General features: G+C 40.3%; 1 pseudogene; it reads right to left on the bottom strand.

Annotated features, from left to right (window-relative positions):
* Positions 1–7,327: 7,327 nt before the first annotated feature.
* On the bottom strand, positions 7,328–8,860 carry LOC147436596 (uncharacterized; annotated as a pseudogene).
* Between the last annotated feature and the right edge of the window lie 3,341 nt (positions 8,861–12,201).

Raw genomic sequence — 12,201 nt, 5'->3', positions numbered from 1 at the left:
CTTGTGATCGTCCCAAAGCAATCTGTCTCTACTATTACAAAAGTACCAATAAAGTACTCCTTGTTGCACCTTAGGGTAGTTGCTACACCCGACAAATTTCCCTTTTTACTTTTGGATATGCTCTCTACCAAGCACTTAATACTTTAGCACCAAATCTGATAGCATAACTTTCCCCCTGATTGTCATCTTGTCCAATAGCCCACCCAATACTTGTAGGACTCGTGTCAACCGTCAGAATAATTGGCTTTTTGCTTTTGTAGTCTGCTTTTCTTAATGTAGGAGCCTCTTGTAACATCTTCTTCAGTTTACGAACAGGCTTGGAGTGTTCTTATTTCCAAACAAAGTTTTGCCCCTTCTTGAGTAATTGGTATAAAACCTCTGCAACATGTGAAAAATGGGATAACCACATCAAGTAAACAACACATGCACCTAAAATTCTTTGCACTTTTGTGATTGAATTTCATGTTTGCTTCATCCTTTGAATAGCATCCACTTTGACAAGGCTTGGTCTTCTACTAGATGGTCCACATAAGTGTCCCACAATTAAAACTTCTCTGATCCTAAACAGAATTTTGGCATGAGAGTGTAAGGTTGACCTCTTCAAGCCTTGATAATATCCTGCCACAATTAACAATATGGTTAGCCACAAACTTTTTGCATCCCTTCTGATCTTTGAATTCATCTTTTTCACCCTCTTCACACCCTTTTATCAGCACATCATCAATAAAAGGCATGTGAGCAATTGAATTAGTTGCACCCTGTGGCAATGTGCACATTCTTACTAATCCCAAAGGAGTACGCATGGTTGTCAGATCCGTGCCTTCTGTAGCCAGTTGAAATTGATTATATCCTGAATACAAATCTCCCATGGAATATATGGCTCTACTTGCAAAAGCTTTTGCAAAATCATCAACCACTGGACCCGTCCCTACATTTCTAATAGTTACGTTGTTCAATGGCTGCATATCATGTATAAACCTCAATGTACCATTCTTCTTGGGAGCCGTAAACCACATGTTAGAGTAAGGGGCACAAGAGGGCTCCAAAATTCCCATCTTAATCTTCTCATTCAACAGATAAACCAACTTAGGAAGATGAGCTTTTAGAACAAGAATAGGCTGCACATTCCAGGTTAGGTGTGGAGCAATGAATATTACCATGGGAGCTACAACACTAAGATCCACACAACGATCTCACATGGTTGGAAAGCAAATGCCTTCCCGTGCTTCTTTAACATTTCTTGGAAACATTCTATCTCTTCTTGATTTAGAAAATTTGCATCATCAATCTTCAATTCTTGCAGATTTTCCTAATTAAATGAATGCCCAATTTTACTTAGATCTTGGAGAATAGGTTGTCGAGATGCTTTCTCCATGGCTGTATCGCACTCTTTTTGGCAATGGAATAGCCACAGGTCTGACTTTCTTTGCCACTATTTTGTATTTTGTATTTACATGTATCTCCTCTACATCCAGTTCTTCTTTGAATTGCAAAAGGAATTCATACATTTCAAGAGAGTTTACCTTAACAATATCAATCCTAGCTTGATCATTTGGTTGCATCCAATTTCCCCATTGTGTCCACAAATGCATATTCTTCAAAAATCCCTGAAATTACTTCATTTGGATCTAATATCTCACATTCTTGAAACATACCTTGGGCATTGCAAACATGTTGCTTCTCCCATTTGCATAAATAATTGAATTTCTTGTAAGATAATGAACCCTTTGAAGACAAACGAAAAAATATTGAAGAAAAAGCCTCTCTGTAAACGTCCGTTGTCAATGACCTCAAAGCACCATCATAGTCTCCCTTTACGATGGCACTTGAAAAAAATCTTGGAAACCCCTATTCTCTTTAAATTCTTTTGTCAACTTTGGAAATGGATGATCCCTTAAGGTGTCCCTGTTCCTGGCATGGTCTACACAAATAGTTACAAACTGTACCGCTTTCTTACCATCACGACTTTGGATCCTAGCATATGTAGATCCATCATCCAAAACTTTTTTTTCCATTCGCATTGCAGTAATGTAAGGTTGTCCTAATATAGCTGGATAAGTTGAGTGCTTTTGCACAAAGAAATTTTGTTCATCACGTACATCCCCTATAGTTATTTTAACATTAGGATATGCACCATACAAATCACCTGATTGTGCATTGGCGGCTCAGATACGCCACCCATATTCTACATCAACATGCCACTTCCCTTTCAAATATAATCTCTTTGACATAAGATTTACTGTTAAGTATGGAGCCTGATTTACCCTTGTAATTTTCTGTGGTAAAAGCGCACATTTGTAAGGCCCCCATTATGAGGAGAAGCCATCGTGCGTGAAGGAAAATCACTCACCGGAAACCAAAATTTTCACGGACAAGAATCAGGGGCAACTTTAAAGGCCTCGGGGGCGGAGGCCCCCGAGACTTTTTTTCGCCGGAATATTATGGCCGGACGGCGGCCGGAAAGTGGTGGGAAAACAACCGGTCGGTTGGCCGGTGGCCGGTAGTCAATGGCCGATGGCCGGTGGTCGGAAGTCAATGGCCGGTGGCCGGTGGTCGGAAGTCAATGGCCGGTGGCCGGTGGCCGAATTCAATGGCCGGTGGCCGAATTCAAAAGTGGACTTGTCTTCTCAAGGGCGGCCACACATGGGCGGATTGGAGGGTCCGATTTGGACTTATTCGCACAAGGGCGGCTACACATGGCTGTCTCTCATAAGAGAGGGCAGCTCTTTTGGCCTATAAAAGGAGGCCATTTCTACACACATTTCATAGTGTGAAGTTGATGCAACAAGGTGAGTGTGAGGTGGTGAGAGTGAAGCAAGGCGGGAGCTCCATTAAGGGTATAATCCCTTTGTAAACTACTTCTTGTTTTGAAGTACTAAAGCCATTGAGTGGCTGCTTTCCCATGGACGTAGCCCACATTGGGTGAACCACGTATATCGTGTGTACTCTCTCTCTCTCTCTCTACTCTATAATCTCGTGTATATAAATCTGTCTCTCTCCATTAAGTAATCTACTCAATTATCTATTTAGCTACGTCTTATTTCCTAACATTTACTTCTGAACCATGATCTACTAATGCGACAACCAGCTCCTCCAAATCACCTACGTTCACCAAAGTTTCAGTAATAGCCCTTGCCCAATGATTTTAGGGATATGTGTGTCACAATTGGCTTTGGCAATTGGGATAGATCACTCAATTGGTATTCAATTGTGTAAATTTTTAGTCTATTTCCATGCTAATGATGAATCAATTGAATGAACATGGAAAAAATGCATTAATGTGTGTGCTAATCAATGGCATGTACAATCCAATTTTGTGGATGAATAATTGGTAGCAATTACCAATTACGATGATTGAAAGGCCTAAAATATTGGTGTCTATTATCAAATGACTTGGTATGACTCAATTGTATACAATTGAAGATGTTTTTATTACATTGATGTGTAGGCCAATTTGATGGGAATTGGTAAAAATTTCATTGAATTATGCCTTTGCAAATGCTATAATCCATTATGGGTAGCCGTACAAACCTAAATGACAATGCCAATTAAGTTCGGATAATATGGAAAACTGGAAATGAGAAATTTATTTTGCAATGATTGTTAAGCAGGTTCAAAATGGCCAATGCTATGCAGTGCAATAGAGGTATTTGCAATGTCCAATAGGTGGGCTTAACCAACCTTCTCCAAGGATTGTTACGGATTGAAAGAATGATTGCGTGTATGCACTATCGATTGCATTAAGAAAACTTGGATGCCAAGAAAGTGTACTAATTGGATTTTTTATTAGGGGTTTAATTCGCACAAGAAAGGACACCATCATTGCATTATTTGAGACTCATTTCAATTCTTTTCTCTTGAATGACCTTGTATGCCTTTGTCCATGAGAGCATACTCTAAGGAAGAAAAAATAAAAAATAAAAAAATGGAAACTCTCACTCGGTTCTTTTTGAATGAGGACAAACTGGCCCTTCTGCCGCCTTGCTCGCCAGTATTCGCGCTCCCAAACTCTCATACACACATACACAGTGCACACACTACAGTTGCATCTTGCCACTTGCTAACAAAACGACGCACACACAAATGCCAATTTTGGATTGGCTCTAGCAGTCGACCCCGAGCGGCCTCCCTGGCTTGAGACCCACACACTCACACACACACATTATTTGCCCACTTGACTCGCTACCAGACACACACATGACTCGCCACCTCTGCTGCCAATCAACACCACCTGTAGCGCTGGCCAGTATAAGTCAACAGAAGCACACATACGCAGGCCCGTAGCTCCCGCCTCATGCCTGCTCATCCAGCCTCTCTCGGATTCCCTGACTCCCTGGTCCCGCCTTGGCACAACTCGCCTTTGTTAGACAAACACACACACATGGGGAATCCCCAAGCCATTTGCCCTACCTCTGCCGCCTAGTCTCGTGGTCCACTAGATGCTCATGCCGCGGCCCGCCTTGCTCGCCAGAATCGCCTCGCACCCCTGACATCCACTCGCACTCGGTTGGGTTGTGATTGGCTCCCTAACATCCCGCCTTGGCTACTCAAGATGGTATACTCAAACACACACAATGATTCCCGAACTGCAGTGGGAACCACACACTCACACCCGCTACGTACGATACCTAATGGTGTTGTTCAACACACGCACACAACTCTATATTTTGCAGATTTGCTACGGCGCTGTTGTAGGTCCACTTGCCATTAACACACACCGATGCCAATGTTGCTGTGACTGACGCTGCATGTTCTATAATGAGGTCTCTGTTCCTCTGGGTGCAGATCCCTTGAATGCTTATTCAAAGATGAAATACAAGATTGATGCACGCCTACTGTGTTAGTCTTCATGGGATAATTTGTATCGTAGGTTCTAAATGAAAAATGAAAAGATAAAAAGGTGTTAGGCGGGCATTCCCACCCAATCAACACTCGTAGCCCCTAAAAAGGTCACCTAGCCTGAGCCTTCGATCAACAACTAAAAATTTGCATTAGCTCAAAGGATGGGCTTTCTTCAAGTCTTAAATTTTTGACATCTTGAGGTCGCTGAATTCAACCATTATTTCAAAGTGGTAATAGCCATTGTGCTTTCGTGCTTGAGCATCGATTTTAGGGCTTGGCATTAATTATACATTTTTAGTGCTTGATTTAACTACGAACGACCTCGCATAGCACTAAAATTGAGAGTTTTGAATGTTCATATTCGGTTGTGATTAACCAATTGAGAGAGTTCAAATTTCCTTCATCCAAAAAACTCTCTCTCTCCTTTCCTATGTATGCCCTATCTGCTAGTTTAAGAGCAAGGGAGTGGGCATTGGTTTCAGGTGTGCTTTGATTGAGAACTTCAATACATGAATGAACTTTAAATGCACCATGAGCCTTATGCATCGGTTTTGTGCCATCTCGATTTGGAAGCTTGGTTGTAAAAAGAAAAAATTTTCTTTGTGATATGCATGCAAGCACGAGAGTCGCATTGATTTATGAGTTGTGCTTGCTTGGTCGGGACTTTATGCTTGAAAATGACATTGCTTGTACATTTTAGTGCTTGAATTAAATGTAAAAACCTTGCATAGCACTAAAATCGAGCTTTCTTGGATGAACATGGGAGAGCAGTATCCTTTTGAGTTTGTGAATGAAGAATGCACTAGAATGTGAACTTGGCATTGCTCGATACTTTTTTAGTGCTTAATATGTATGAAAAAATAATTGCATAGTACTAAATTGGGTTTCTTGAATGGCCATGTGATAGCATTGAACAGGAAAGTTTTAGTGCTTGTATTAAATGTTCAAATGCCTAAGAGCACTAATGATTTGAGTTGTTTTGGAGGGTGCGGCAAGGTTGAACTTTCATTGATCCAAGAAGGGGTCATCATTGCAAAATATTGCAAAATCTTGCTAGTTAGAGCTTAGTCAAAATTTAATTTTTTTCATTTTGAGCTAGTCTTTACCCAACTTTTTTGAGAGCTTTCAAGCACAAAATTTGGCTATTAAGAGCCATTCATTTTCAGTTCATCAAGTTGCAGTCATCTCTAGCTCATAGATTGTTCTAAAATTGAAAATTTCATGTGAGCTAGTTGTTAGCCAACTTTTTGGAAAGATTTTAAATTGTAAAATTCAGCTTTGAAGAGCCACTTCGTTTCAAAAGTTGCATTATTTTCAGCTCTTGGCTTGTTGTTAATTCCATACTTCAAGTGAGCTAAAAACTAATCAACTTTTGAATTATGTATGAGAGATGGTAAAAATTGCAAAATTTGCTTATGTAGAAGCTCATTTTATCTCTCATGGTTGTTATGTATACATAAATTTGAAGAGCTTTGAAGATCAAGAGCTTTGAAGAGCCACTTCGTTTCAAAAGTTGCATTATTTTCAGCTCTTGGCTTGTTGTTAATTCCATACTTCAAGTGAGCTAGAAACTAATCAACTTTTGAATTATGTATGAGAGATGGTAAAAATTGCAAAATTTGCTTATGTAGAAGCTCATTTTATCTCTCATGGTTGTTATGTATACATAAATTTGCTAGAAAGAGCATCATGTGCATAACTAAAGGCATTTTTTCCCTTGGGTTTTTTCCCTTTTCCAAATTTGGGTATGCAAGACCCTAGCTTTAGGTTTTTCATTAACGTTATTTTGTGTGCATTTTGGCTTTCAATAATTGGCTTTTGTAGCTTGTGTTTAGACTTAGCTTCAAATCAGCTTCTTTTGTAAATAAAAAGATCAAGAGACTTTTCTACAAAGGGGATGCTTGCTCAAGGATGCTCAAAAGAGCATGAATAGGTGTAATCCTTCCATGATTTTGCTCTTTTGTTTATCTCTTCATTCTCTATGCTTTACTTAAGTGAAATTTTGCTTTTATGCTATGGTTCTTTCATGTTCAAAAGCTCAGCATCCTAAAGTTTCAACACTTTACTTTGTGAAAATGAACTCATCAAAAGATTAGGTTTTATGTGTGCTAATCATAGGTAATTGGCCTTGACCTTAGATTAATGTAGGTTCATTTCTCATTAGTCTTAGACTCTTAGTGATAGTCTTAATACTCGACTTACTCTCCTACTCGCTCCGCGTAAAAGAAATTCAAATCTTCAAAGATTCTCATCATTAATCCAAGCAGCAGACCATAGAAAAATTTAAGGAAGAGTAGAAAACAACCCATACGAACGATTCGCGAGGCGATTTTAATTTCTCGAAACAAAACGACATGAACGCTGTATTTTTGTTTAAAATTCATAACCACAAAAATTACAATAACTTCTTGTGTTAATAAGTGTGAGAATATAGATAAAAAAGGTAATTACGAATGTCCCATTGCTATAAAATCTATTGCATGTGTTACAAATGGAAATTTCTAGATGCTATGTTTCCTAGCCTGACAACTATTGCATTCAACCTATTCAGTTGTGACTTGACAGAAACTATTTCCCTCGACAAAGCGTTTATTTGCTGTTGTATTTCTGCAACCTAGACATCACCAGCACTAAGTTGCACATCCTGTAGCATGTCTTTGACACTCTGTGTGCAATTGACTATGCAGGCACGGAGAGTGTCATTGTCGTCTGCATTGGCACCACGGATCTGCCGCGAGATTTACATAAGTACATCCTCTAGTCTTTGGAATAATACTTCGTCTAAATTATCATGTTCACTATGATCCGTTTGCGTTCTCTCAGCTTCCAGAGCAAGTTCTGTTGACTCCATGTCGCGCACCTACGAGAGCCATCATATAAAATAAGAAGCCATCGACAAACAGAGGAAATGCAGTAGAAGAAAATTCTAGCAACATACCTAGCATGCAATAACGTCAGTTTTAGTTCTCTTCAGCAGGGGAATGAAGCACTTCCAATGACAGCGTCAATGTCGCCGTCGTCGCTATCAGATATGTTTACCACTTCCTTCGTTGCCGTATTTTCCCCTTGCTCCCTATGGTTCATAAAGAGAAATAATAGCACCAAATAATTAGGCCGTCACCAAATAATAGCAATTAATGGAATACTTTTCAGTGTTTTGCCATCTGTTCAGGAACCAATCCAGACGCGGGTGAGTGGCACCTTGGAGTACAAAAATGTCGAGTATGTCGTTGTACGTTATTGTACTTGGAAATGCCATGCACTTCCATACAGCAGCAATTTTACATTGCTCCATTCCACGCCCTTGGTAAGGTGTAATCCAACTAGACGACGGATAGTACTTACCGCTCTTAATCATGCGGTGCAAAGTACCGAGGAAGTCATGACCAAAAGGGTGATTCAAACTATATTTCCAATACATGAAAGCCCTATCAAACACATTAGTGTTTGTCAAGCAGACTTTATTCTTTAGGTCGTCTGCCCCATGAAGCGTGTAAAGCTCAATCCCTTTATTGATGTCATCAGGAGATATGTTGTGGCCAACATTCTCAAAATGATCTTTACCTACGTCTTTTAAGCAGTAACCAATCATTCCTTGAAACGTGTGCATGTTCTTTTGCTTTAGTGCCCTGCAAAGAACAATGGCCCCTACAGGCGATTCTCTATCCCATCCCAAGTATGCTTTCACCTTTTTGTTGACCGCTATAATAGATGTGGAAATAATACGCACAACCATTTGGAAGTGCAAGTGGAATACCATTCCGCCACGCTCGATGGAACACATTCCAACAATAGTCTCTTTCTCTAGGAATTCTTTCAGCACAGGAAGCAAGCCAGTGTCTATGTCCGCCCCCCCAACAGAGATAGTGATACTTAGCTCGAAAAGCCTCTTCGAACGCCTACTCTCAGCTGCGAGTAGCTCCTCCTCGGTCTTCCTAGGTCTACCCCTACGAACCAAAGAGGGAGATGCATCCCCGCTATCGCCAACCGAAAGTGCAGCTTTCTTCATCCTCACCATGGTAACCTACAACATTGGACCCTCATAAACACAAACCAATCGAACCACACCACGCTTCACAAATTAAACCAAGCATGAAATTTTACTACTTCATGAAATTATACCTTTCAGACCACTTTCTCGATGCCGCAACTAATTTCTGCCCGCTGTTTGAATCACATGTTGTCTTTCGTTTCCGTGTAACTCTACGTGAAACACCTCCAACTGTCCTTGATGTGACTGCAGGCAAATACAGTAACGTTTAATTTGAAAACCTATTGTACACGAAGACTGCCTTCCTGCTTGCGACGATACTCTACTAATTTCCTTTACATAAATTCAATCACCCTGTGTGTGTGCAGGTAAATAATCACCTACTGTGTGACCACAGGCGAAACAGAACTGAATAACCTACCTGCTTGCGACGATACTCTACTAATTTCCTTTACATAAATTCAGTCACCCTGTGTGTGTGCAGGTAAATAATCACCTACTGTGTGACCACAGGCGAAACACATACTACCTCCCGCCACTATCAACTGCCACGCCCATGGTACGTCTTGCTGCGCAACAGTGCGACCCCTGTCGCTATTGCCTGTGGGACTCTAGCTGCCTGTCACTAGCGACTGCCACGCGCTGGATTAAAAGCATCACCGCATGCAGGTCGCCAACCTAACCCATGCGAAATCAGCTTCTGCCGGCGCGAACTCACGTTCATAACTGGCGACGGGCGGCACTTTTCACTAAAAATAATAGCATCGCCTTTGATTCCACTCTCAATTTCATTTAAGTTAATTGAATCACCTACATTTTTAAACACAACCTAGGGCTATGATTAAGCTTGAGTCCTTTAGTCCAATTGCCATAAGCATCTCATGATGGAAGCAATAAAAAAGTGCTAAAAAAAAAGAATCAGTGATGCAAAAAAATGTCAAGAAAAAGTAGCAAAAGTGCTACTAGACACATGAAAAGAAAATTTCTATGTTATGTTGTGTCTTTGTGAGGTGTAGCGCCTTATTGGCACTTGGCACGCGCGGGGAATCACCTTGGCTCGCTTGGTCAAGGCCCTAAACCGATGCCTTGGGCTGATAGGGATTAGCCGTCACCTTGGTAGGCTAGTAGGCTTTTGGAACACCTTCTTGAGGGTTCAAGGAGCCGAGAGTCGTACCTAGACTTGCTTTGGGGTGGTAGCCTTGTGATGTGTTTTACTTTTTTCAATGAATGATTAAAAAAAAAAATTCCATGAGCTTCAAAAAGCTTTGACAAGGTACTAATAGATTAGGAGCTTTTTTATAGCCCGTAGACATGATAGACTTGAAGGATTTATTAATATTGGTCACATAGTTTTTAGGCTAGTAAGTTTATGAACTTGCATTAGCCTATGGTCATAATTGATTGCTTGTGTTTCATGCATAAAATTAAAATTTCAAATGGTTTAATCTTCACGATAGTTTAGGTGTCTTTTTTGCTTTATGTTGTCTAGGTTTTGACTATGATTCACCCATCTTTTAGAAGCAAAAAAAATTTCTTTGCATGGTTGTTGATTGTGCTTCATGTTTTATTTATTCTTGGTGGCGTTTGATGCTCATTACTGGTTCTTATGTTTTGCAGCTCAACATTTCTTCCATGGACTTACTTTCTACCATGTCACCGTGTTTTGCTTCACCGGCACACGAGGACATGCGCCAAATTAGGAAGGGGGGAATGTTACCAGTGGCTAACACAGGCTACACCGAATATGCATCAAGCAAGAGATATCTACGATTGTGCATAATATTTCCAGCTCACCTTGTATAAGCCTTGGGCTCACTTGGAGTTCCAAAGTTATATATGCTAGCCTAAAGGGCTCAAGCTTAAACCTATAGTAGAAGGGAGTCTAGTGAAAGCCTTTAAAAGCAAGCCTTTATGCAAGGAGGCTTCATTCTTGAGTATCCACTCTTGAGGATCCACTTTTGAGAGCTCTCTCTCTCTTGAGTGCTTATTCTATGGATGGCCTAGCCTCGAGCTTAATGCCCATGCTTAAGAGGCTAGGACTAATCCATTATAGTTAGAGAAGCTTGATTAATCTAATTCATATTTTCTCATTAGTCTACTTATTCTCTACATTTCATTGTGTCATGAGGTAGTATTACACTCTCATTATTCTAGATTTGAGGGAGGTATGTACTTCTTGCTATTCACCACTCTTATCCTTCTACGAGCATTTGATTTGCGATATCTAGCATCACTAATTAAGTTGATTAAGTTGGGTCTGAATCTTGTAATTAGTGTGTGTGTCCTATTATTTTCTTGTGTGTGGATAGGTTTTATGAAACTCTAGAACCATTCACCTCATGTGTGTAGCTATTGATGAAGTGTCGTGATTAGCATGTGGTGATTGGAGAGGCCAACACCAATGTAATTAGTGTGTGCTTATCATTACTGTGCTTCGGATTTCTAGTCTATGGTAAATCGGACTTCGGTGGACTTGATGTGTGTAGGAGTAGATTGATTAGTGATTAGAGTATGTTTAGAGTTAATCTTGCCATGGCTAATCTCTACTTGCATGGGTGAGGTATTCTCTTGAATCCTCTATTTCTACTCATCCGATGCTCCTGCTTCCATGCCCTAGCCGGGTTACCATCCACATATTTGATAATTTTGTGTGGGTTGCGATTAGGTCGTGCTACAACGCCCCCCTAACAGCCAGAAATCAATCCTTCTTCTCCATCTCTCAATGATCCACCTATCTCATAAATCCTCAAACTTTGATTCATAGGAGGCATACTCTAGCAAGCTCCCCTACTTTAGTTTCGTTAACATCTACCACATCATTTTTGACGTAATGCTCTCCTCAAAATGTTATAAAGATTTGTGTGCACGATGCATCTTTGTGCAAAGAGAAGAAGAGAGACAAAGAGATTGGGTGGAGCCACAGTAAGGAAGTGCGTTTGGGTTCTTAACTGTATATGAGAAGGAGATGAAGTAATAAATTAGTGTGTGTGTGTGTGTGTAGGGGGTTAGTCATAAGGGGACAGCCACTGTGTATGTTTACCCCAACTGAGAAATACCCCTCCCCACCATTGGTCAAAAACAGAGTTTCAACTCCAGGTCATGTACATTTCAAATCTCATGCATGCCCATCCTCTTTTATCGGTACATATATTTGTTTAATGGAAAATTACCAAACTCTATCATGCGAGCTGTGAATGCCACAATGACATGGATCCAACACCGTTAAAAAGTGCTTTGCCTCAGCTATTTCATGTGTGCATCCTCATGCAAAACTAGTCTTTCTTAGTGGACATTTCTATAGAACATAACAAGTTATACGCAAATTGACATCAAGCTTCTAACACTGAAGTAAACAAGTACAAAGTGCA

This window comes from Adiantum capillus-veneris, chromosome 18 (assembly GCF_014529385.1).
Source record: "Adiantum capillus-veneris isolate H3 chromosome 18, ASM1452938v2, whole genome shotgun sequence".
Taxonomy (NCBI): Eukaryota; Viridiplantae; Streptophyta; class Polypodiopsida; order Polypodiales; family Pteridaceae; genus Adiantum; species Adiantum capillus-veneris.
This window is presented reverse-complemented; position numbering and strand designations above follow the sequence as displayed.